We start from the raw sequence: 27,600 nt of genomic DNA, 5'->3' as shown, positions 1-27,600 counted from the left end.
ATACAATTAGATGCTTTATAAATCACACTGAAAGCATATCTCCACTGGGCTGAACAGTAATGAACTCCCAAATCGAAATCTCATTTCCAGAATAGGGATGATTTTGAGAAATTAAGTTCATCTTGCAATAGATTGTAAAATAGTGATATACCTTAAGGAGGAGTAAGGTGAGAATTGTAGAACTGCCAATTTCTGCTATGGATAGATAGAAATTGAGTTTTTATTTATTCAATTCTAAGTTATATATATTGATCTGCCTGGGGCAGATGAAATTCACTGGAAAGCTCCTGGAAAGATTTATTGTGTCTTTCGTGTATAAGTGGGCAATAAATTTGATACCATTTTTCTGCCAACTTGTTAAATTAAGATCTGGAATTACTCTAGAAAGAATATTTATAGGTAATTGTATGGGTTCTGTTTGGGTGTTGGAAAAAGGTATAGTGCGCGAAGTGCTCTCCAGGCAAGTACAGAGGCTTGTAAAGTGGGTGAAAGAGACTTTAAGGAATGGGGTTTCCAGATGTCAATTAATAAAAAGGGAGAGGGTTCTGTTTTGGAATGAAGGCATATTCAATATCACACCATAATATCTCTGGGGATTGAGAAAGACAATATTTTAATTGCGCTAAAATTGAGGCTTGATGATAATCCTTTTAATCCACCCATCCCACCTGCTGATCTATGTTTTAGAAGTTGGGAACGTAAGCATCTAGGTATTTTGTTGCGCCAGATTATGCATTGGAGAATGGCAGTTAAGACTTGTAGTTGATTTGGCTTTAGGTGAATGGGTAGGGTTTTAAATACATAAAGTATCTGGGGCAAAAAGAGCGTCTTGAAAGAAGACAATCTACCCGACCAGGAGAATTCTGATTTGGCTATGTGATTGGCCTCTATTGTTAATTTCTCTATAAAAGGGGAGTAGTTTGCATCAGCCAGTTGGTTGGTGTCTGCTGTAATTTTTAACCCCAGATAAGGAATGCCTGAGTCACTCCATGTGTATGGGTAGAGAGTTTGTCATTTTGATCTGTGAGTTAAACCCAAATCTAAAATAAGTGATTTTGCATAATTCATAATATTGCTGATGGTTTGTAGGATATTATGGGCTTTAGGTAGAAAAGTAGAGGGATCAGCTAAAAACAGTATAATGTCTGCAAAATGGTGTACAGTGTCTGATCTATTTTTAACAGTGAAACCTTTTATAGAAGAATGTGATCTAATTACCTCTGCCAATGGTTCCACTAGAAGGTTAAAAATTGAAGGGGACAGTGAGCATCCCACTGCTTATGGGAAAATGGGCTGGATAACATGTTAGATATATACACGTGTGCAGAGGGAGAGGGATAGAAAGCGTGAATGGCTTATAGGATATGCCCAGCAAAACCAAATAATTTGAGCGTTTGTTCCATGTAGTCCCAGTAAATTCTGTTGAATGCCTTCTCTGCATACAAAGAGAGGAGCAGAAAAGGCATTTGTTGAGATTTAGCATAGTGTAGAATATTGATGACCCTTCTGGTTGCGTCGGAGGCTTGTCTTCCCAACATAAAACCTGTTTGGTCTGGCTTTACCAGAGTACGTAAGATGGGGAGGAACTGTTGTGCTAACATTTTGGCATATAACTTTATGTCAGTGTTGAGTAAGGATATAGGTCTAAAATTTGCCTGTGACATGTGGGCCTTTCCAGGGTTAGGCAAAGTAACAATATAAGCTATGAGCATTTCAGGTGGAAAACAGGCTGTGACTGTTGCTAAGGAAAAAATTGTAGAGAAAGATGGGGATAGATGGAAAAGTTTGTAGTAGTCACTGGGCAGACCATCTGGGCCTGGAGATTCACCTATAGGAAGCGATTTGATCACTTTGGAAATTTCAGTAGGTGTTATAGGAGCATTGAGGAAGTCTAATTGCGAGAGAGAGGGGATATTAAGCAAAGCCAAGAACTGTTAAATTGCTGCTTCTGTAGGTTGAGGAGTGGTGAGATCTGCATTAAGATTGTAAAGTGATGAAGAGTACTCAGCAAATGAGTTTGTAATCTCTTTGGGATGTATTATTTTGCTGTTGTTTGAGGATTTTATTAGGTGAGAGATCTTAGTTTGGGTCTTGCACTCCTTCTGCCTGTGTGCAAGAAATTGTCCTGCCCTGTACCATGCAGAGTAATACTTTAGTTTTAAAAACTTGAAATATCTTCCTAGTTTTTAGTTAAGAGTAGTTTAAGATTGGTACATAATTTGGAAAGTTTATAAGCCAAAGTGTCATAGGGGGATTTTTTATTTTAGAATTTTGTGTTCCTAATTACAGCAAGCAAGTGATCAATGTGTTGTGCCTTCTGTTTTTTTATTCTAGATGCTAGTTGCAATAAAATAAGAAGCATATGTATATGCCTTGTGTGCACACCACAGAGTGCATGGCTTGGAAACTGATTGAGTATTTATGGAAAAGTATACTGATATATGTTTAGCAATGAAGGGTACTGATATGTGTTTAGCAATGAAGGGTGCATGGATAGATGAATGTAAAATCTGGGAATTTGCATGCCAGATATACGCAGGCCTAGGAGTATTTTCCTCCACCACTGATATGGAAACTGGTGCATGGTCTGACCACGTGATATGGTGAATGGCGGAGAGATACCGATTGCAATAAATATTTGTCAACCAATATCATGTTGTTCTTAGAGTAGGAGTTATGCCTAGGAGAATGAAAGATATAGTCTCGTTCATTAGCATGTTGGCATCTCCACACATCAAAAATGTGTTCACTATGAAGAAGGGGTTGCAGCATAGGCACCAGACATTTCAAGATGGAGGTGGAATCTAAGGTGTAGTCTGCTGTGATATTAAAGTCCCCACAGACAACAAGGGTTCCTGTCTTGATCTTAGATTTTTTGTGGAACAATTTTTGCAGGAAGTGAAGCTGACTTGTATTCGGGGCATAAAAGTTGACTATATTGAAAAGTTTGCTGTTTAGTTTGCAGATTCGGATTTGGTATCTGCCTGCTGAATCCAGAATTGAAACGTGAAGCATGAAAGCAATAGTGTTCCTGACTGCAATGAGCACTCCCTTTTGTTTGGTGGAAGCTGAGGCAGCAAAAATATGTGGAAAGCTTCTATGTTGAAAAGAAGGAGAAGCTGAGGCTTGAAAGTGTGTCTCCTCTACGCACAAGAGATCACAGTTCAGCTTGAGTGCTTCTTTCCAAAGGAAAACACTTTTTGATAGATGGGTTATTCCATGAACATTGTAAGAGACAATTTTAAGTACTATAGTGGAAAATCAAGATGTATGATGGATACCTTAGATAAAACCAGCACACAAGGTGGAACATTTCTACCTTGATGTATGAGCACAGAGTCCAGACAAAGAGTTTTCTTGTCTGTGAGAAGTGGGTGTACATTTTTGTAGAGCATACAAGAGCTGGAGGTTTCGTCAGACCTGTAGAAAGGACAAAAATAGAAGGAAGAACAGGAACAAGACACAAGTGTGTCAAAAAGAGTCTGAATCTTAAAAAAAAGAAACTCCATTAGGAGTTTAGGGGTAGTATTACTATGCATCACAATGGAGGGGAACTTAGTTGATCTAGTGCTCCATAATGCCAAGGGAATGTATTAGAGCAGAGGAGGAGGTGCTCAAGTTCTTTACTTCTTTTGTTTCCACTTATGAGTTACCACCTGCCACTCATTGCCTTCATCCATCTTAGATGGGGGAGAGGGCAGTGATGATTCCTGTTCCAGGATAATGTCTGAAGTGCAGAGCAATTTCAACCCTCTCTCAATGAGGTTATCAAAGAGGTGTCATTTCTGCGTATAATTGTGTGCTTCATTTGGTAACCCCATCAGTACGCTATGTTATGATTCCTCAAGGCTTTAATTATCGGGAGCATAGGTTTTCATCTCTGCATCATGTACTGGGAGAGGTCTGTAAATATTTGAATAGTTGTGTATGTTTCCTAATTCTGCTTAGAATTGCGGAAGGTAGACATAAGTTGGTCCTTTATGTGGAAAAAAGTGAACCTTCATAATCATGTCCCTTGGGATATTGTCAGGGAGGTGTGTGGGATTGGGCAGATGGTGTATTCTGTTGATTACCAATTCTGAATCAGGAGTAGCAGGCAATAGTGCACAAATCAGGTCATGAGCATATTGTAGCAACTGAGATGGTTGTATAGTTTCTGATATGCCACACATTTTTACAATGTTTCTCTGTGACTGATCCTCCAATTCAGCCGCTTTAGCCTTTAACCATTTTACTTTGTCTACCTTGTCATTATGCACACTGATAAGTGAGTTGGGAGAAGATGCAAACGCCCTCATTTTCTTTTCAATGTGATCTACTTTTTCCCCCAGCTCCTGCACTTCTGCTTTGAAGTTTTGTATGCCTGTCATCATGTCATTATGCAAGGAGCTACATAGTGAAACAAGCATGTCCTTTTATGTGATATCTGAGACAGACTGGTTGTTTGTGAGAAAAGAGTTAAAAGGTGCCGCCAGTTCCCTGGTGTCATCTAGAGACATGTGCTCATTGCTCACCTCTGCTTTATGTGTGTCGGCCATCAACCTAGGTTTGGACTTAGCAGATCTTCTAGATAGTGGTTTTGAGGCTATTGGTAAGCATGGCTGGGATCCCTGGGAGGACTGCAAGCTCTGGGAAGCCTGTGGAGAACCACTAGAGGAGGACAGAGAATGGCTGCTGGTGCTACCTTGGATTCATCGGCGCTCTGTGGGAAGAAAGAAATGTGACAACTTTTTGGTATGAGCTGTCACCTTCCTCTTTTGGGTCATTCCCATGGGGCTCTTGTAGCTTTAGTGAGCTGCAGGTAAAGGCGGTGGCAAGTGGGAGCACCTCTGTTGGCCAATATTACTGGCACTGGAGCAGACCTAAGGGTTCAGACGTCATGCAGCAGCGTAGTCACCACGCCCCCCAGGACCATGATTTTTGAACAGAGTATTCATGCTGAAAGGTTAAGAGGCACTGTAATGAAATTAATTTTACTGTATATAATTTTTTAAGACATACTTCTCTTTTGGTGGTATTTAATCAACGCTGGTTTTGATTTTTTACTATACTTCATAAAGAAAAAAAGAAATTTGAAAATACAAAAACCTTTCTTTATAAATTTAGGCCAAAATATATTCTACTGCATTTTTTGTTAATAAAAAAAATGAAAAAATAACAGTGCATATTATTTAGACTGTATGAAAGTTATAAATACATTATAATTACAAGTATATACAAACTATACATACTGTAGCTGAAGTTTATCAGTTCTGTTATTCTGACTGCCTATCTCATTTCTTGAGGTCTTAAAATGCCAGGACAGTATAAAACCATGAAAATTACCCTTTTTTGAAGACTAGGTACTCCAAGTATCAGGAGTTTGCCAACTAAGGGTTCACTAGGGAAGAATCTAAATCCCAGCCTGCTTTTTCAGCAGGGTCCCTGATGGTGAGGATAGACTTTCAGCAAGCTGGAACCAGCTTGCAGCCCCCAGATATGCAGAATGCAGAGACCACAAGTGTGTGCAGAGTACAAATGGCAGGAGACTAAAGAAAAACCAATAAAGAAGCCCGAGGTAAGGGCAGGCGACAGGCAAGCACAGATGGTAGCCAAAGCTGGGATTGGTACACGGGTAGGCAGATACAGGATAAACAAAATAGTAAGCAAACGGAAGGAAGGAAAAGGAATTATAACCCTACCAAATAGCAGGCTATGCCCATAGGTGAACACAAAGGTCACAACACACATGAAAGGAATCAAAGGACTAGGAGAAGCACTGCAGCAAGTAGGTAAGGATTACACAGGCAGGGCAAATACAGGCTAAATTGTGACACCAAGGTATTTACTAAGAGACATTGTGAGTTTTTAAGTACATTTTTGCTACACTTCTTTGGGGGAATTAGGAAAATAAATTACTTTTTTCACAAAATTATCATTCTACTAAATTAGTTCTCACACATAGTGTAGGCATATTTATAATTACACCCCAAAATACATTATTCTATTCTTCCCAAATATGGGGAAATCACAATAATGAAATTTTTTTGCTCCATAGAAGCATAGAGGAGCCCAAAATCCAAGGAAAACCTTCAGGCTTTCAAAGGGCATATATTTAAATAACAATGTATTTTTTTTACACAAAGTTGTTAATAGAATATTTCTAATATATAGTATATGCATACTTAGAATTACACCCCAAACACATTCTGCTACTTCTACTGAGTATGGGGATACCACATGTATGAAACTTTGTACAAACCTAGCTGCAGAGAGGGTCCAAAATCCAAGGAGCACAATCAGAATGTCAGGGATCACGGCGGTGCACGGGTCTGTGCATGCGCAGAACGCCGATGCACATTAGCCAGCGGGCACTAGGACATAGGCAACCGTGGCAACAGCGGCTGCAGAGCATGCGCACTCGCAATCGCGGACGCGCACCTGGCACCAATGACAGCGCAGGGCGCACTATTTAAACCAGCCCTGTGCATACCCAAATTGCCGTATGGTCTTGTTCCTGTTCGTTTCTGTTCCAGTGATTGCCTTGTTGCCGACCCAGCCTGACCCTGATCCTGTTGACCGTCTCCTGCTCTGACCTTTGGCTCGTTTTGACTATTCTCTGCCTGATCCTGATTATCTGACCTCCCGTTGCTGAACCTGGCCTGTGACCCAATTACTCTTAGCCTGCTGCTCTGTACCGTTTGCCTCTGCTGTTACCGACCTGGCCTGTCTGATTACGCTACACTCCGCCTCCTCACATCAGGCTCTCACCTGTTACTTGCCACTGGCAACTACCTCTACCACAGCCGGTTGTACTCGGGGGTAGCAACCTGGTCTCAGTCTACTCCAAGTCCATCCCCACCATCAGGGGCTCTGGTGAAACAGCAGGCTGGGGCTTAGATTCCGTGCCCTGAGGAATTCTGGTCTGTGGGGTGCTAGAGGCTACTGCCAGTCGGCTCCTGACACAGGCTTTCAAGGGGAATACATTACAAATCTAATTTCCTAACCACCTATTACTATTCATTTTTGGAGGCCCTAGAGCAGCAGGACAGTAGGAACATCCACAAAACTGCCACATTTTGGAAAGCAAAAACCCTAAAGTGTTTTTTTTTTAGACACAACACATAAAAACAGTCTCAAAATGACACCTTGGCTAGCCCTCTCGCACCCTCACAAAGCAATCTCAGTGACAACACACCAATCAAGGCCAAACATCGACACGCACTGGCCACAGTGCTCGAACCTGTCCACACCATAACCAATCCAAGACAAACACATGCGCCCCTGAAAAAATATCCTCTCAGGAACCAAAGAGGACATGCCATACCTCAAATCTGTACAGAAGGAAAAAAGAAAACAAACACAAAGCCAAAAACAACACCATCAACCCTGTCATGCTGCCACCCCTCCACCACAGACCCCGTCAGAACACCCTCAAGGAATCCCAATGATGGTTCTAAGCATCACAGTGCAGATTTTTTGAAATGCAAACAGAGGTCACAAAAGGGTGTTAGTGATACCAATACCTTGTTTCACATGTTGAAAAAGAAACATACTGAAGAGGATGGTCATACTTATATGCTGTAAGTTTCATCACCAAATTCCGCAATAGGTACAGGAACATGGAAGAGATCTGGAGAAAACATTGACCAATCATTTTGCAGGAACCCCGGTTGAGGCCTATTCTCCCTTCTAAACCCAAATTTGCTTAAAGCGGAGCTCTAGTCCAAATTGGAAAAAAATAAAAGTCAGCAGCTACAAAAACTGTATCTGCTAACTTCTAAAGAACAGACACTCAGCTGTCCCTCAAACCAGTGGTGTCTTCACCGCAGCCCCTTTCACACTCCGTCCTGTGTCCCTGGTACCGGCTTCTTCAGTGTGGGCACTCCGCTGTGACAGCTTGTGGCTTCACAGTCAGGTGTTCACTGGGCATGGGCTAGTAACGTTGCGCTTTGTGAATGGCCCCGTGGCCTTCTGGGACCTGTCATGTGTCCCAGGAGACTATGGGGAGGTGGGACAACTTTTGCTTCTAATCACCTAGACAATCACAGCGGAAGTGGGAGTGGGTACCTGTCAAATTTGGGTACTCCCCCCCCCCACTCCCCAAAGGTACCAATCCTTAACGGTGAGCGGGGGACAAGGCCTTAAAGCAAAACTTCCCTTTTGAGTGGAGCTCCATTTTAATGGAGAGTCCCAAACTTTAAGACTAATGCAGCTCTTAGTGAAGGTAATCTGCCCAGCAATCTAAATAGGAACTTTCAGTGGAGAAATTAAAAATGCCTTACCTGCAAATTTATTACATAGGGCCAAAAGACATTTTCTTGGGATGGGAGGTCATACCAAATTTCTGATTTCTATAATTGTTCTACAGAACTTGTTCTACTTGACTTGTCCATGTGGCTTTCTTTATGTAGGGTCAGTATTAGGACCTTGCAAACACCGCTGATTAATTGAACAAGACAGTACCGATCATAGCGTGCCTGGGCATTTTTATGAAAAACATAATAAATCTGACAATGGGCTGCAAGTCTAGATATTTTATTACATATATAGTGACTGATATAGGTAATTTCCTTTTCTGTTTCTTTGCTCTTCAGAGCAATATACTGTATGTTTTTTTAAATAATTATATTTACGTTCCAAAAATATAAATGTTCCGTTTTTTAATGTTATATTTTGGTCCCAACTTTATTTCCCCAAAAATGTGTTTATTCAGTGCCCTGAAACTGCCCTTCTGGATCTTGTAGCCTGATCAATTATTGCTTGGCCAGGCTTAAGAAAGAGGCATGATCGCTTTGAAGTCACTGCCCTAACCTCTCTCCCTTTATATATAACAGAAGGGTTTTGAAGTTCTTCCAGGATGCATCTTGTCTGCCCCACTGTGAGCCTCTACTATGTACAAGTATGTCAGTACAAACTTTATGAATGGCAGAATACCGGTTTGAATTTCTGGTCTGAAGTTACCCTGAAAATAGATTCTGTATGTCCTGAGGCCACTTTGCCCTGACTTTTTTTCAAGTTTTAATGTGAGTGGATATGTTTTTTAATCCATCTCCCTGCTCCCGTTTGCCTCCAAGCTTCTCGAGCGCCTTGTTCACAACCGTATGAACTGCTACCTCACTAACAACAACCTTCTTGATCCCCGACAGTCTGGCGTCTGCCCACAACATTCCACAGAAACTGCCCTACTAAAACTCACTAATGACCTACTAACTGCTAAAACCAACGGCCATTACTCCATACTCATACTCTTTGACCTTTCTGCTGCCTTTGACACAGTCGACCACCCACTCCTCCTCAGTAAACTCCACTCCATCGGCCTCCGTGACTCTGCTCTCTCCTGGTTCTCCTCTTACCTTTCTCAGCGCACTTTCAGTGTCACATACAACTCCTCTTCCTCTGCTCCACTTCCTATTTCTGTTGGGGTACCCCAAGGTTTTGTTCTTGGGCCCCTCCTTATCTCTCTCTATACCTCCTCCCTGGGCCAACTGATAATCTCCCATGGCTTCCAATACCACCTCTATGCTGATGACACCCAGATCTATCTCTCCACTCCCCAGCTCACCCCCTCAATCTCCTCAGGTATCACAAATCTACAAAGCGACATATCAGCATGGATGTCACATCACTACCTTAAACCCAATCTTTCAAAAACTGAGCTTGTAATATTTCCTCCTCCCAGATCCCCCACTCGTGACTTTACCATTAAGATCAACAGCACAACCATTGGTCCTTCACCTCATGCCAGGGTGCTAGGCGTAATCCTAGACTCTGACCTCTCCTTTGGGCCCCACATCCACTCAAGCCCCTTCCTGACCAATGACACCACAAAACAACTTATCCACGCATTGGTTATATCCCGCCTCGATTACTGCAACTCCCTCCTCACTGGTCTACCGTTACACAGGCTATCCCCCCTTTAGTCTATTATGAATGCTGCTGCTAGACTCATACACCTTACCAACCGATCAAGGACTGCTGCCCCTCTCTGCCAATCCCTCCACTGGCTTCCACTAACCCAATGTATAAAATTCAAAATACTAACCACAGCTTACAAGCCATCCACAACACTGCCCCTAGCTACATCAACAACCTCATCAACAGATACCGCCCAAATCGCCCACTCCGCTCCTCCCATGATATCCTCCTCTCTAGCTCCCTCATCACCTCCTCCCACGCTCACCTCCAGGACTTCTCCAGAGCCTCTCCCATCCTCTGGAACTCCCTACCACAGCATGCCCGGTCAGCCCCCACCCTGTCTGCCTTTAGGCGATCTTTGAAAACTCACTTCTTCGGGGAAGCCTACCCCACCTCCACCTAAGAACTGTACTTGAATCACCTCCTCCCCCGCAGCTATCACCTTTTGTATCACCTCCCTCTTTGTTTAGATTGTAAACTCCATGAGCAGGGCCCTCCTATTCCTTCTGTACTGAAATGTATTGTAATTGTACTGTCTCCCTTATATTGTAAAGCGCTGCGCAAACTGTTGGCACCATATAAATCCTGTATAATAATAATCCCAATTATATTATTGGTAACACTAGCACCCTTTTGCGGCCTCTGTTTGCACATTAATATTAGCTGTTTTTCCCCAAGATCCTTAATGTGATATAAAAAGCAATGTTTTAAAAAAAACCTAGCATGTCATACTTGTCATGTCATACCTGCAGTGGTTTTGCACAGAGCAGCATCGATCGTCCTGTTCTTCTCGTTTCCCTCACCAGTGCTCCTGACCTCTCCTTCCTGCCAAGTGCCCCCAGAGCAAGCAGCTTCATATGGGACACCCAAACAGGCTCGATCCTGAGCCGCTGATCTGCGTGTCCATTCACACACAGAGCCATGGCTTACACTGATGTCTCAGCCAATGAGAATCCCTGGATTGCCAAACTTCTCCTGCACATCACTAGATTAAAATGGGGCCCGGGTAAAGTATTAGGTGGGGTGGGGGGCTGCTGCACACAGAAGGCTTTTTACCCTCATGCATAGAATGCATGAAGGTAAAAAAACCTTCAGCCTTTACAACCACTTTAATTGTGGAGCTGCAGCTGGTGTCTAGTGTGTTTTCTGATGGTTTTATCCCTTCATACACATCAGATATTTTACAGTTGAAGGCATTTTATGGACTTAAGAAAAGATTTTTGTGCTGTAACCTTTTCAGAATATCTTTTTAGGAGTAATTGTTTCATAGATTGCACCACAATTCTGTATTTTTGCACATCATTATAGTGAGTCTTTTGAATATTTCATTTTTGTGCCATGCATTTTTAGAAACTGTGAAAATGTAATTAAAAAAAAGAAAAATGTATTTTTACACAAAGTTGTCAATTTAGTGAGACATTTTTCACATACAGTACAGCATGGGAACACCTAGAATAAAAGTCCAAAATACATTCTGATACTTCTCTTGAGCACGAGGATACTACATGTATACAGGTACTGTACATGGGTTGTCAGGGAACATTGCTTAGTGTAGCTTCCCCATTTTTATAAGCCAAGCAAGCTTAGCCTACTGGTATGTGGTTGCCCACAGGAATTACACACAGTGCTGGCCTGGAAGTACAGGAGGCTAAGCAAAGGATGAACAAAAGAGGACCTGTGTTTCCAGGAGAGCACAGAGGATGGCTGGGACTGTTGTCTCACAGGAACATAGTGGTGCATACAGATGGGTACATTCAGGCAACAGGTAGAGATGTAGCCAGTATGTGGGCAATGAATCAGTCCAGGTGGAAGGCAGAAACATGGTCAATGCATAGGCCATGGTCAGTTCATGTGGCAGGCAGAAGCAGCACTGTCAATGATCAGAACACTGTTGCTGAGAGGAATAACATGGAAAGGGGGCAGAGCCTTATGATGATGCTGTCATCACATTTACAAGCTGGGACCATTGGATGGTAGGACTGAAAGGTTTTGGAAAGGCTGTGTTTTAGTGCTGTATGGCACGGTATTGTGCTTTTATGTTTGTAAGTGTGTTTTATCTGCATACAGTACCTGCTATTTTAATAAACCACTAAGCATTATAAGTCCCTTTTTTGTCTTATATGTGGCATGTGTGAGGGTCATTGCTTGGAAATTAGAAATATAGGAGCCATTTACAGAGTAATGGATGAATCATTTAAAGGAGACATGTACCTACTGCTTGGCAATGAATATGTCATGCTAGTTTTGATCTCATGATATGTAGGAGTCAAAATGATAAGGTGAGCAGAATCTGAGATCTCATGGGAAGAGTATAGACGCTTTGAATCACTGAGAAGAAGGCAATTTTGGCATTTGGATTCAAATTGGGAGATTGTACTCTTTTTAGTTTCTACTCTACTCTACATAGGAGTGGATGGCTTTCATTATTGGACTATATGATTTATTTTATTTCAATTTTATTGAATACAGATGTGATTATAGTATTTGGTTGAGCTTCACTCATAATATTTCATGATTTTCACTATTGGGGGTGTTGTGTATCCTCTCTTTCAGTGTTATAGGTGAGACTTTATAGTTTGTGTAAATTTGTGTGGGTAATTTGTGTTGAATGTGCCGATTGTTTTTTTTTTCATATTATTCATTGTTTGTGTCTTCTGTGGTGCTATTCCTTTAAGTGAGCTCTACCCCCTTATGGTCTTCTGGATGCATATAAATCTCTGTTTGCAATTTCCCAGCTATACAAAAGGTACTACCCTCTACATAAAATGAGTGCAGGACACAGCTTGAAATAAACCTAGTTACTGTATTGCACTAAATACTGCACAATAAGGTTTTTTTTATACAAGACTGACTTTTAATCACAGTCAGTCTCTATTGATAGTCATCTCATAATTTTCCTTATTGTCATTAACTGTATATAGCATAATTGCTCTTTAGTGTCACAAACCCAGATGAAGTGATAATCATGTGTTATTTTATAATACATACGAAATACTGAAAAGCAAATCAAGGGATGGATGTTAGACATTTTGTATATCCTGCTTGGTCTTCCAGTTTACTTAAACTGGTGCACACAGAATCTGGTGCAGCTGTGAATAGTAACCAGTTACGGTATCAGCTCCTAACTTCAGCTTGTTCAATTACACTTTAACCACTTCAAGTCCGGACTTTTTCACCCCATTCCTATCCTGGCCAATTTGCAGCTTTCAGTGCTATCACACTTTGAATGACAATTGCGCTTTCATGCAACACTGTACCCATATGAATTTTTTAGCATTTTTTTGAGACAGATAAAACTTTATTTTAGTAGTATTTATTCACCACTGGGATTTTTATTTGTTTGCTATATAAATTAAAAAGTCCAATCATTTTGTAAAAAAAGTGTTTTTCTTATAAAATTTTGCAAATAAATAATCTTTTTTCATACATCTTGGCCAAAATGTAGTTAGCTATATTTTTGATCAATCTCAGTTTATTAAAGCTTTTCAGGAACTGTACGAAAAAATCAAACTGCCATAGAAACAAAACAATGGTAAGGAATACAACAAAAATGGACTAAGGAAGGGCGAAGGAAGGGGGGGAGAATAAGGGTAGGTGAGAGAACATGAGGCAATAATTAACAATAACAGTCTGGCACTAAGTAGCTCCAATTGCAGACCCAAGGGTAAAGTGCAAATAGTCTTGTTGTACAATTAATATCAAGCCCCCGAAGGGTACAGATAAGACTAGAAAAACCATAATAACAGCACAAACCCTAAGGGGCAGTGAACCATACAGAACAATTGAAATCAGCTTGAGAGAAAAAAAAAAGGGGGAAGGAGTAATGGAACCCTTCACAGCAATCCACACCCCTCCCCCACCAGAAAACAATTGCCCAGAAAAACAAAAATAGAGGGGGAAAGGGGAGGTAGAGGGGGGGAGGGAAGGGAGAAGGTCAGAGAAGAAAAGAGAGAGGGGAAACAGAAAGGGAAAGAAGGAAGAAAAGGAAATAGAAAAAAAAGAAGAATAGATCCGCCTGAGGAAAAGCACCCAGTAAGACAACAAACCGACATGAACCAAGAAGAGAGAAAAGGGACAATTCCCACTCTAGTATCCAGGAGAACGTGGAGTGTGGTGGACTCCCTATAAATATGCCAGGAGAGCCAAGTCTGATGACAGCTTTCCGAAGTACCCAATTCCTGAGCCACTGAGCCACATCAGCTATCTTTTTGTAAAAAAAATAATAACCCAAATTAGTTTATAATCAAAAATTTATTTTTTTTTTTACATTTTTTTTATATTATTATTTATGGGTTTTTTTTAACATACCATCATCCTAGCAGTACAGTGTCACCATAGTGACACTGTACTACTTGTGGGGGGTGATGAAGATTTGTTTTTCTTTTTTTACACTGATTGCTTTTACACTCATAAAGGCTGTAAAAGCAATAATTTCTTCTTCTCTCTGACTGCATTCTTGCAGCCATTGAGAAATACTGTGACAAGCTGTGACCAATCACAGCTTGTCACATGATACAAGGCTGTTGTGAATAGCCTTGTACCATGTGACGTCTGTGATCATTCACAGAATTCACAAGTAGTAAGCAATGATGTCAGGAAGTGACATCTTGTTTACTACTGTTCATGTGATCACTGGAACCGTGATAGGTTTCTATGCGAATTGTCTGGCAAGAGCTGAATTTAAGTGAGTATCAATGTATTATTGTGTGTATAAATTGCTTTGGCCCACAACCAGTGGATACAAATTTTGGCAGTGAACGGGATTGATCCTGCTAACACTGCATTTTTGGGGACACTATACTAAGGGGGCACTAGTATAGTTCTGTTGGTGATCAATTGATCCATACAAACACTATTCTAGTAATGGCGGTGATCAGCGACCTATAGCCTGGCTGGGAGGGGATCTAACTGACTCTGGCACTATCTGATGTCGCTAGTGGCATAGTGGCAGTAAAGCAGTGATCAGTGAAACATTCTATATACTGACACTGTACTAATGGCACTCGCTTGATGACAGGCATGATAAAAGGGTTAATAGGAATGATTAAAGGGTTAAATCTAACATGTGTGTACAATGTAGTGCTTTTACTCACAGTGCGGTGTTCTTTCTTCTCTCTCTGGACCGATGGGGGGGCAGTGAGGTGTGCGTGCATACGCGTTCACACCCGGAACTATATCCCAATGTAAGGGTACATCACTTTGCACACTTTGCGGGCGGTCGGTCAACAAGTAGTTTAAAAAAACCTTTAGTCAAGCTATCGAATCTTTGAAGGCCTCCAAGGCTCCAGGCCCAGATGGGTTTTCTGGGCTCTACTATAAAAAATGTGCCTTCGTTCTGGTTTCTCACTTGACAGCCTTTTTCAATTCTTTGAAGCAGGGTTCCCGGCTTCCTTTGGAGTCTCTTCAGGCTCATATTACTATGACCCCTAAGAAATCTGAAGATGCCTTTGAACCACAAGCTTTTAGACCAATCTCGCTGCTAAATGTGGACTTGAAGATTTTGGGAAAGGTTCTGAGCACCCAAATTAATAAGTATCTACCCTTACTTATTCATCGAGATCAGGTTGGCTTTGTTCTGGGGCAACAAGCTGCTGATAACATCCGTAAAGTCATCCATCTCATTCATATTTTGCATTGCTGCAAGACACTGGGGTTCCTTTTATCCCTGGACATCTGGTGTCCCCTATGCCGGCACTCAATACAAGGCCAAATTTTATGCTGATGATGCTCTTTTGGTTTTAACCAATCCTCTCATCACTCTACCCAATCTCCAGGTCATATTGGACCGTTTTTTGACTATATCTGGCCTTCACATCAATTTGTCTAAAACCACAGCATTGAATATTACGCTCTCTGCCGACCTGGTTGAACGGTTGCAGACACAATTTCCCTACCATTGGGCATCCCATTCCCTGGCTTATCTTGGCTTTACACTTACTTCCTCCTACTCTGCCTTGTTTTCAGACAATTATTACCCCTTATTGCGCTCTATTACTTCCCTGCTTCATTCTTGGCAGTTTCCCTCTTTATCTTGGATTGGGTAGATACATGCTGTCAAGATGACTATCTTGCCGAAGATCCTGCACTTTTTCCGTACTCTCCCTATTCAGATCCATGCGTCTTTTCTTCGTGTACTGCAAAGCCGGATGCTCCGTTTCATTTGGGCTCATAAACGTCCCAGAGTGCCTTGAGCCACTCTGTATACTCCCAGATTTCCCAGCTGTCTATGCTTCATGCCAAAACAGATATCCTGTTATGGGTACTCTTGGAATTACCCAACTGTGCTCCGCTTTCTTTAACTACATTGCTTTGGCTCCCGCCTAAGATGCGCCCTCCGAATTTGAGTTTCATGCTTCACAGTTTACAAACTTGGGATTCTGTTAAATATTTGGGTAATTTGAGATCATCGATAGAATAGAATAGCAGTAAAAGTGAGCGCTCTTATAATGTAAGCAGCTGGGAATCGAAGAAAACCAAATATAAGCCTTGTCACAAATACAAAAAATTAAATATGCACAGCGCTAATAAATATGTACCAATCTGATATAGTAGAATAAAATAATTCAAGATAATAAATATAAAATTATGTATATATATATATATATATATATATATATATATATATATATCCCAATGATAGAAAAGCAATCTGTGACAGTTCTGATAATAAATATGAATATAAAGTGATCAATAACTTCCAGTCCGGTGATGGTGTTCTCTGTGCTAAGGTAAAAAATGCGCACTAGCCAGAAGCGTAATTGAATTACGCAGTGTATAATTCATGCAGATCCACTCCACTGGTCAGGGTCCAAACTGGAACACAGGGATCTCCTTCAGGTAGGTATGAATAGATAGCCCTCAATAGGTATGAGTAGATCTAGTGAGTCAGAGGACCCCTATAGGGATAGGCAGGTGAAGATTCCTGGGTTACAGGAGCTTCCCTCTGGTGAATTGGTAACTGGATAACAGGCAGGGCTCTGAAAATAGCAAAGCTCCTCAAGGGAGACCAAGGAGAGTACCCATAGTGTAGTAATTTAAATAGTAGTTTATTGAAATAGCAAAGAAACAATTCCATGAATTAAAATATGGCAGAATAACAGTGTCAGGTATATATTAACGACTGACCATCCAGACAGCAAGATGGCCGCCAGGCCTCCACGTGACGTCACGACGTCCTGGGCTCCAACTGACACGTTTCGTGCGCACGCACTTCTTCAGAGGCGGAGGCTAAGTCTTCTAAGTCTGCCATATTTTAATTCATGGAATCGTTTCTACATGGGGATGTATTGTACATTTGGTGGTCATGCCCGCGATTGATAGGCTTCTTGTCTAGGGTTTTTGGTGTGCTACAAATTCCCTCCTGCACTGCCCAATTTTGGGTCTGTCTAGGTCTCAGCAGAAATTGGCATCCTACCTATTTATTTCGGCCAAACGTGCTATAGCTCAAGCTTGGAGAACCCCTTCAGCTGTCTTCCATGGGGCGAAGACACAGATGAATGCTATGTTGATCAATGAACAGATATCTAGCATTCTTCATGATTCTTAAGGTTTGGGAACCTTGGATATGTTATTCCTTGCCATCCCTGCCTCCTGCTAGTTATGGCCTCTTATGGTCGCTGCCTGTGCTAGCCCTGGATCCGTGACTCTTCTAGTTTTCCTTTTCTCCATGTTTTCTTTCTGATTCTTTTTTTTTCTTTTCTTCTTCTTTCTTCTTTTTTCTTCTTCTTTTTTCTTCTTCTTTTTCCAGTAATATGATGGATTGCTGCTGCTTTTATTTGGTTCTGCTTTTTGCCGTCCCTCCTTGATGTCATTGTACATTCCGCTATTTGACTAATACAAGTCAGCAGGATGTATCTAATTATGTTATGTGTTATTGTTCTGCTCTGCCCCTGCGTGGGCATATCTTGAGTTTGTTGTATTCTTTAAACAAAACTTTCTTAATAAAAAAATATTGAAACAGAAAAAAAACTTTTTTTTTTTAATGTTCTCAATGTCTTATTTTTTTTAAACATTATTTTTGCTTTTTTTTATACTATTTAACTAGTGATCTGTGATTGGCTATAGCTAATCACATGGTACAAGGTGCTGTGATTGGCCCATATACCATGCAAGAGCTGTGGACCAATCAAAGCAAAGCTTTTATGGGAAGGGAAGCAAAACTTTTATAAATCAGATTGATCGCATAGCAATCACATGATCACGGGTTCCAATTGCATATCCTGGTGAACACAGCAGTCATGGGGGGAGCGCACTGCATGCCTGAGGAGTCGTGCAGTGCCTCCTGTGTTAGTACAGCCAGAGAAATGTACAGGTACACTTCTTTGCCTGTGCATGCTGCTCGTCTGCAGTACAAGTACTGTGGGCAGTCGGCTAGTGGTTAATTTTGCTCTATGTACATCAATGCTGTTCTGTATCATCTTGTTGAGTAAGCCCCCCAATAGTGATGAGCTAACCAGGCAAAGTTTGGTTTTCTGGAAGTTGACTGGACACCTAAAGAAATCTAAAAACCCCACAAATAGTGCCCAAATATTATTGAAGTCTATGGGAGCTGAATTTTATCATATATTTTGTGGTATTTTTAGGGCCAATTTGTCAGCATTTTGGTAGCATGGGGACCAATACCAAAAAATGTAAAAAAAATAATGTTCAGTGGGGAGTGGAACTTTTAATGTAGTAAGATTAAAAAATACACAAACCTTTCAAATAACATACTTGCGGGATGCTATAAACTTGCAGTGTAGTAAGGTGTACTCCTAAAAATTACATTAAAAAATGCCCCACCACTAAATGACAGTTCTTCTCTTACTTCATCCCTGGTGATGTCATTGACCACATATGGTCATGACCATTTATGATCAAAGATGTCGGTCAAAACCCCTACCTGGCTTATTGACAGTCAGCAGCAAGCCAGGAAACTGTACTTTGCAGTGTAAGTATCAGTAAAGAGGAATGTCATTGTGCATATTGTATTGTCACTAGTCATCAAAGTCTCACTCATCGTGATTGCTGATGGATCTACAGCACTGGACAATGCTATTATCATTGGATTTACTTAAGGGGCAGTGTTTATTTTTTTATTTATTTTTTAAATAAATTACCTTTTCATCAGTGCCTGGGTGTTTTTTTACTATTTAAATAATTTTTATTAATGAGTAACAAAGGGTCATATGTACCCTGTGCTCATTCTCATAGGAAAGGCACATATGTGGGGATTTCCAGATTCTGATAAGCTCCAACAGACCCCACATTCACTGGGCCAGGGATGTATCCTTTGCCACCAAAATGGGGACAAGGTGCCAAGGCAAGGTACCCCTCTAATATTGAGGGCCTGTGGGCATGTAGCCTATTATCTTTTCCTGGTAGTGCAGTGTGTTAGATCTATTTCCTTCACAAAATGCTGTGTTTACCTCTGTCCTCACCAAAATGAATGCCCCCCTTTCAGATCCCTCTATATTCCAGTTATATGCAATGAAAGAGCCTCCCCTAAGTTGTATGCAGCAAGTCCCCCCACAAGGAAGTTTAGGCCCCTTCTGTTTCATTTTTTGCATGCACCGTAAGTGTCCTTCACTTTCTGCTGTGGCTTCAATGACAGACAGACCTTTAAACAGGTAGTCCAGTAAGGCCATTTGAAATAGTTCTACCATGTCTAATAGACTGAATTAATCAGTACTTCTACACTTTGTGCATTATTTTTTATTAAATTATAAAGAATTACAATTCTAGAATTATTTAAACACCATTTATTACCATTTTACCATTTAATTTTTCCCTCTAAGACAAGCAGCAAAAGCTGCATTTGCTACTCTTCATTGTATTCATATGAATAGGAATAGAGACATTCTGTCAAGCAAAACATTCCTGGTCTCTGACTTGACAGCCAGTCGTTTTACTGCAAGATAATCATATTGTGTACGGCTATCAGACTCCAATTTAGGTCTAGGGGTATTCTTGGAGTGATACTATTTGCTATGTACTACATTCTTAAATCCTAATTGGATTTCAGGCCATGTGGGCCAAACTGCAAGATCAGACCAGATATTTAGTTATATTCAGACTAGTGGAAAAATACTTTGGGTGTTTTTGGTCAAGAAGAGTCATATTTTGAAGATGTTATTGAGTTTGAGGCGGCAAGATCTGGATGTGGAGCTGATGGTTGTGCCATTGATATTGATGAGGAAGTCAGGAGAAATGACTACTCATGCAATGTATGTGATGCCTAAATACTGTGTCACTGAGCATTGTAATACAGCTTTAAGGCACATGCAGTTTTAAGGCATTTCCAAGCATTTTATTTACAGGAATTGCTTAGTGTTTAGCTTCAAACTGCCTAAAAAGACCCTCTGCTGCTGAATAATACATGTCCCTCATGGCAATACCCAGCCCCCATGCCATTTGTATAACAATATACTGCCTGAATGAATCAAGAACCTGCTCTGAACCAAACCCAAGTTTGATCAGCTAATCAGTACTTATGAGTTCATGGCAAAAGATTGACAAGGCAACAATCTATCTTTTGGAGTTTATTTCTTCCTCTCCTTTCTCTTTTTGAACTTTAGAGCCTGTTTCCTTGTTCATCCCAGGTGCATTCCTTTCAGAGTGTGTTAATACTAAGATCCCTCCCATTTCTTATGATGGCAGTAACCCCAACTATCAGAGCACCTCTTAAAAATAAACATTAAAACAAATTTAAAAAGTCCTAGAATTATTTTAAAACATTTTTGTTTACAGTTCTGCAATTGTAAACTGGTTTTAAGTGGTTGAAATTGTATTAAATTTGCCATGCATAAAGTCAGTATTAGAGTAACCAAAAATATCTTGATTTCAAGTATTACTTTTTTTGACTTCTTAAAATATATAAATACTTAAAAAATACTTTAAAAGGTTATTTACGAGTGCACATACACGGGCGGCCGGCGTACATGCTCCGGCCGTAGCTCCGCACACCCCCGGCACCATACTCACCCGTATAAGGGCACCTAGCCCCCTTTGATCCCGGGATCTGCTCTGGGTCTTGACCGGACCCCGGGGGAACCTCCATCATCCCGGGATGGATGGCAGGAAGGAACTGCGGCAGCTCCCAGCACTCGATCCCTGCAGTGAGCAGGGGATCCAAGATGGCGCCCTTGCTCAGCACCTACAGCCCCTGCTTCTTTCTCTGCCTCTCTGCCTCCACACGGCCAGCGCCTCTCCCTCAGAGGGTGAAGATGGGCTCTGTCTCTTCCATGGACCGAACAGCGGAGACCTCGTCCACTGGGGTGAGTGAACCTCTACAGCCCCCCCAATCACCTTCCAGCCCTGCACTACCTAAGTCCCAGGCTTCAACCTACTCTCTAGGCCACGTTTCCCCTGCCTCCTCCCCATTGGATAATGAGATGGCAGCCATATTCTTCAGTCAGAGCAGTGGCCTGGAACCAGACTCTGATAGCCCTAATCATTCGCCAGATCTTCCCCCGGCTCCTCCACAATATTCAGGAGACGGGACTTTGATCGCTCGTTTTGCTGATTTACTGCAATGCGAATTAGACAGAGCTACTACTAAATTGGCTGATCTTAAGCAAGATTTACAGGATTTAGACCAACGCCTGGACAGCATCGAATCTAAAGTTGATGTGACGGTCCACAGTGTATCCCAAAATTCAAATATGATTACCGACCTACAAGACCGGCTTGAGGAAGCTTACTCTAAAATTGATGATCTCGAAAACTGGGCTAGGAGCTACAATTTCCATATTTGAGGCCTCCCTGAGTCATTTAAGGAGCTCACTAGCTGCGCCCAATCTCTTATGCGATCTGCAATGCCTGATATTGATGATCTCCACACAGAAATTGATTGTATACATAGAGCATTGAGCGGAATCTAAAACCACTACTTTCCCATCTAGTGCAGCGGGATATCCGTTATCGATGGACCTACCCCTTTCGCTTACAGTTCAACTTTAACAGCAAGCCTTACGGGTTCTCTACTTTACAGGACGGTGAAGGACTCTTGCTTCAGTTGGGCATTATTTCTGGCAGTCCCTCATCTCATCCCCCAGGGGGATCTGCTTCCCGGCCCTCGTCGCTTTCTCTATTGTGGGCTGTCTCCAAATTCCAGGAAGATGAAATCTCCAAAAAAGACATCTTGAGGCTCATATTTCAATTGATGGTCTCGTAAGGTTTTTTTTTTTTTTTTGTGGTGGCTTCTCGGTGGTTCCTTGAGAACATTATGCCTTAGTGGGGGGGGTTGGTATTTTGTTTTGTTTGGGGGGGGTTATCTTTTTCTCCCTCTCATACTATTCTGGAGGTTGTAATAAGTATGTCTGCTGATTAGTAATATTATGTGGCTCGGTTATTTCTATATTACAATATGTTTATATTGGGTAACTGTTTTTGATGGTGTCTATGGGCCCTTTCTGATGTGGAAGACTCTTCCCTGAGTTGTCTCTCTGGGTAGATCCATTCCTCTGTATTGTTTGATTTGAATGTATTAGTATGTACCACACCTTTGATTACCGTACAAAAGGACGTTTATGTTCCGAGTGTCCCCTTTTATTTCTTTTTTCCTTTCGGTCTTTTTTGTTCTTTTCTTCTCCTTCTCCTTTTTTGAGGGTCAGCCATCCACGTTCCTGGTCTCTCTGGACCATTCCTGTGCTCCGAGAGCGAATGGTTCCCATCGTACACAGAACATCAATTGTCCACCATGTCACCTCAATGGTCTAACAGCGGGGTCCTCCGCTTACTATCCCACAATGTTAAGGGGTTTAACTCTCCCACTAAACGTATTAAGGCCTTTAATTCATACTGATCTTTTGGAGCGGATATTGTAGCCTTACAGGAGACACATTTTCCCTCTTCTTTTACACCACGATATGTTCATAAAGACTATCCCCTTTGTTATTTTGCTAATGCTACGGAAAAGAAGTGAGGGGTTGCCCTTTGCTTGTCCAGCCGTGTGTCGTTCACTGAATCTAAAATTATCCGGGATCGGGAAGGGCGCTACCTACTGGTGAAGGTCCACTTGGGCTGACATTAACTTACTTTTTTGATTTATTATGCTCCAAGTACCAATCAAGTGGAATTTTGTCACTCTTTATTGAGTTCCTTGGCCTCGGAATTTGAGGGTGATGTAATCTTGGCTGGTGATTCTAACCTAACACTGGATCAGATTTTGGATCGTTTCCGAACCACCATGCTTTAATCCCCCTCTAGACAGAGTCTTAAGTTTGCTCAGCTACTATACCGGTATGACTTTATTGATGCCTGGAGAGAAGCTAACCCAACTTCTTGAGATTACTCCAATTACTCTAGGGCCCATAATTGTTACTCGCTTATCGATCATCTATTTCTTCATACACACTCACTTCCCAGACTTCTTGCAGCTAAAATCCTTTCCACACCCTGGTCCGATCACGATCCGATCTTTCTGACATTTCTGTCCGGGACCCATGGTAGGACTGCTCCTCATTGGCGCCTAAATGAGGCCATTTTGGGCAATGCTTCATACTGTCAGGATATATAGTCACATCTACAAATGTACTTTGAAATCAACAAAGCAGATGATACGAATCCGGCTATCAACTGGGCAGCCCATAAGGCTTCGGTTAGGGGGTTTCTTATTCAACTTTCCTCAAGGCTTAAAAAAGCTTTACAATTTAATCCTCACTAAGACTCAAATATATACCGACCTGGTAAGTAGTCACAAACAGGACCCCAATCCGGATTTATTGGTTAAACCAAGCCCGTTTGGAACTCAACCTATGCCTCACTACCACCGCTGACAAGCAGGCTAACCATAAATTCTTCACTTGGAGAGATAGGCCAGGTACTTTATTAGCATGTAAATTGTCTCCTAAATACTCCCAAAAGGCTCTCCCTAAACTCAGATTAAATAACGGTATTTTATCTCAAGACCCCAGTAAGATCCTCCAAAAATGTCATTTCTTTTACACTGATCTATACCAATCGCCTCAAGGAGATGTTTCCTTATCCTCCAACAACTTTTTGAGCTCAGTTGCTCTTCCTTCTCTTCAGGAGGCCCACAGGGAGTCAATGGAGCAGCCATTCTCTTGTGAGGAGAGTCAGAATGTCTTGAAAACTCTTGCCCTTCATAAATCCCCAGGACCAGATGGCCTTTCTCATAGTTATTACAAGACTTTCTATGATCTTCTGATTCCACACATGGCCCACTATTTCATTTATTTACGGGGTGGAGGTCTTGTACCTCCCAACAAAAATAAAGAATTTATTAGTGTTATCCCTAAACCCCACAAAGACGCTGCCTTGGTTTCTAACTATCGTCCTATCTCGTTAATTAATTGTGACCTCAAGATTCTTACTAAAATACTGGCTTTCCTCCTCCATAAATTTCTGGCTCTTTATATCCATGATGATCAATCCGGATTCATCAGCGGTCGACAAACTTCGGACCAAATTTGACAAACTTTGGCGTTGTTATCAGCTGTCCAATCCAACTGGGATAAATCCTCACCGAGGGAAATTCTACTACTATCACTCGATATCCAAAAAGCATTTGACAGTTTATCTTGGGACTATTTATTCCAGATCCTGGGAAGGTTGGGGTTTGGCCTCTCTTTTCTGACTCTAATACGGGCTCTTTATTCTAATCCTTCAGCTCAGATTTCCATTTGTGGACATAAATCAGCTTCTCTACCTATTGAGTGAGGTACTAGACAGGGCTGCCCCCTTTCCCCCTTACTTTTTGCTTTGGCAGTGGAACCACTTGCTATAGCTATCTTTTCCAATCCTACTATTTTTGGTATCCACTGTGGCCAACGAGACCATAAATGTGCCTTATTTGCTGATGATGTTCTCATGTATATATCTAACCCTCGAACATCTTTACCTAGTCTTTACCTAGTCTCCTCCACCTATTTCGTCATTTTTCTACGGTCTCTGGTCTCACTCTTAATCCCTCCAAAACAACTGCTTTAAACATTTCTCTACCTGATTCAGAGGTTCGACATTTGCAGGATAACGTTGATTTTCAGTGGGCCTCCCGCTCTCTCCCCTATTTGGGAATTCACCTCACAAGCTCTATCTCATCACTTTGTAAGACTAATTATCCCCCGCTCTTCAAACGACTTAAAGCTGACTTAGATGACTGGGAGGACCTTCCTCTATCCTGGTTTGGTAGAATTCATTCTATCAAGATGACCTTTTTACCAAGACTCTTATATTACTTTAGGACTTTACCGAACATGATACCCAAAGTACTTCTACTTTTACAAACAGCATTCTCTAGATTTATATGGAAAGGAAAACGCCCTCGGGTTAACAAGTCCACTTTATTCTCCCTAAAAAAGCATGGTGGTCTGGGACTTCCTAATCTCTAGATTTACTTTCAGGCGGCTCAGATGGCACAGCTCTCTTGTACTACCGCTACGGGCTATGTTCCCCAACGGGTTCGTATTGAGGACTTATCTTGTCATCCTCGTGCTATTGGCGCTCTCATGTGGCTTCCTAATCAGTTGCATCCTCCTATCCTTTGTCCTACATTGTCCTATTCCTTAACGGACTGGGATAGATGGCGGACACGTAAGCCTCTCTGCTCTCCTCATACCCCATTGGCTCCTTTCTTTTGCAACCCCAAGTTTATTCCTGGCTGGCAAGTTGTCCAAGAACATTGTTCTCTCCCTTTTGTTCACTATGTGATGCCTGTTTATGTGTCCTTGCTTCATAAGCCAGTTATAGACTTGGGCAGGTGGCCATTTTTATTTGCATGTTGGAGTTTTGGTACGTGGGTGCACTAGGACCCTGGCTGCCATTGTGCTACATGCTGGGGTCCTGTGCACTCCTTTGCCTTTAAGAGGGGTGGGCTCCCTCAGGTTCACCTGCCCTTGATCTATCCATTAAATGCATGTGCCTCTACTATGGGGACTCTTAAATTGTAGAGTTAGGATCACAGATTATCAGGGTGCCGTGACGTGGCTCTGTGGCTTACGTATGTATTTGCAAATGTGTGCTAATTAACCACTGTTATAAACGCATACTGTTAGACAGGTTAATTTGGTTGTTAGCAAGCTGGCTGGCAAGTTGTCCAAGAACATTGTTCTCTTCCTTTTATTCACTATGTGATGCCTGTTTATGTGTCCTTGCTTCATAAGCCAGTTATAGACTTGGGCAGGTGGCCATTTTTATTTGTTTATTTGTTTATTTCCAAGTTTATTTCTGGCCTGTTGCCCTCTATATTCCAATGGTGGATAAATAAGGGTATTTTGCATATTGGGGATTACCTGGTAGGTCTTTGTCCTCCTTTTCTCCAATACTTTTTGACAAGTTTTCAGATGCCCTCCTGTGAATGGTTCCATTATCATCAGCTTATGTCCTTTATTACCAGTAAACTCAAGCTACTCACAGAGCCTTGCACACTCATCCTTCTAGAGATCTCCTGTGGGACTACTGGGGGGATGAGGGGTAGATTATCCACTATCTATGCCTCCCTTGTGGATCCACTCACCAAGCTATCCTACATGATTCTATGGGAAAGGGATTTGAACAGCTCTTTCGAATTAGACACTTGGCGGACTACGGCTAATACCCTCTCAAAAATTTTGATCAATACTACCCTTATCGAATCCATTTCTAAAACTTTTTTCCGTTGTTATCTAGTTCCAACACGCCTTGCCAAAATGTACCCATCCATGTCTCCCAATTGCTTTAGACGCTGTGGACAGGAGGGCACTATGCTCCATGTATGGTGGAAATGTCCGCTGGTCCATAGATTTTGGATCCGAATGTTTAATTTCCTTTATTCAGTAATGGGAATTAATATTCACAGAACTCCAGAGGTAGCTCTATTTCATCTGTTGCCCACTGATATTCCCAAGAAATCAGTTAAATTAATTATTTATATTTTGTTAGCAGTACGAATTACAATAGCTAGAAGTTGGAAACAGACATCTACTCCGCTAGACTGGGTCAAACAAAAACTTAATTGGATCATGATAAATGATAAACTTATGAGTATCGTTAACAACAATACCTCTAAATTTGAGGCCACATGGGAACCATGGATTAGATATATTTCTTTCACTTAATGCAATCTAGAATAATAAATTAAACGAGTAAAATATTTCTAAACTTTTATCATTGTTATTGTTCCCTTATGAGATAAGTTGCACTGGAGGAATTTGTTACTCATTGCTGTATTTATATGAATTTTAGTTGTTTCTTATAATACATTCATATAATTTGGTGTTAATCTGGTTCTTTTAGAAATACCATTTACAGTATATACTGTAAACATATTATTTGAAATTGATACAAATTCTAATATACAGAATTTTGGTGAAGAAACTATTAGATTATCAGGCTTAAGGATAAGTTTCTCTAAAAGCTAAATTTTACCTCTAAATTTAACAAAAGCAAAAAGTTGAACCTCAACCTCTTTATTCCATGTGATTAAACAATATATTACTTACCTGGATATAAAAATTGGTAGGGGGGCGCATGCGCGGCCGGTTTTGATGGTGGCGCCGTCCACCCGCCAGTAACCGAGCGGCTCACACCGGCCCTGGGACTGCACACAGGCTCCACGGCACTGACATACAGTGCCCGCACCTCTTCAGCTATGCCACTGAGGAAAAAATCCTCCGTTCAGCCCGGGAAGCTCACACAATTCTTCCCGGCCGTCGGGCCGAGATCTCAAGATGGCGGCCACGGCTGCACGCAGGGGGACATCACAAGCGCCCAGCAGGAGGACTA

The sequence above is a fragment of the Staurois parvus genome, unplaced genomic scaffold (genome assembly GCF_062004578.1).
Source record: "Staurois parvus isolate SC_StPar_1 unplaced genomic scaffold, SC_StPar_1.0 ptg000243l, whole genome shotgun sequence".
In the NCBI taxonomy this organism is placed as follows: domain Eukaryota; kingdom Metazoa; phylum Chordata; class Amphibia; order Anura; family Ranidae; genus Staurois; species Staurois parvus.
This window is presented reverse-complemented; position numbering follows the sequence as displayed.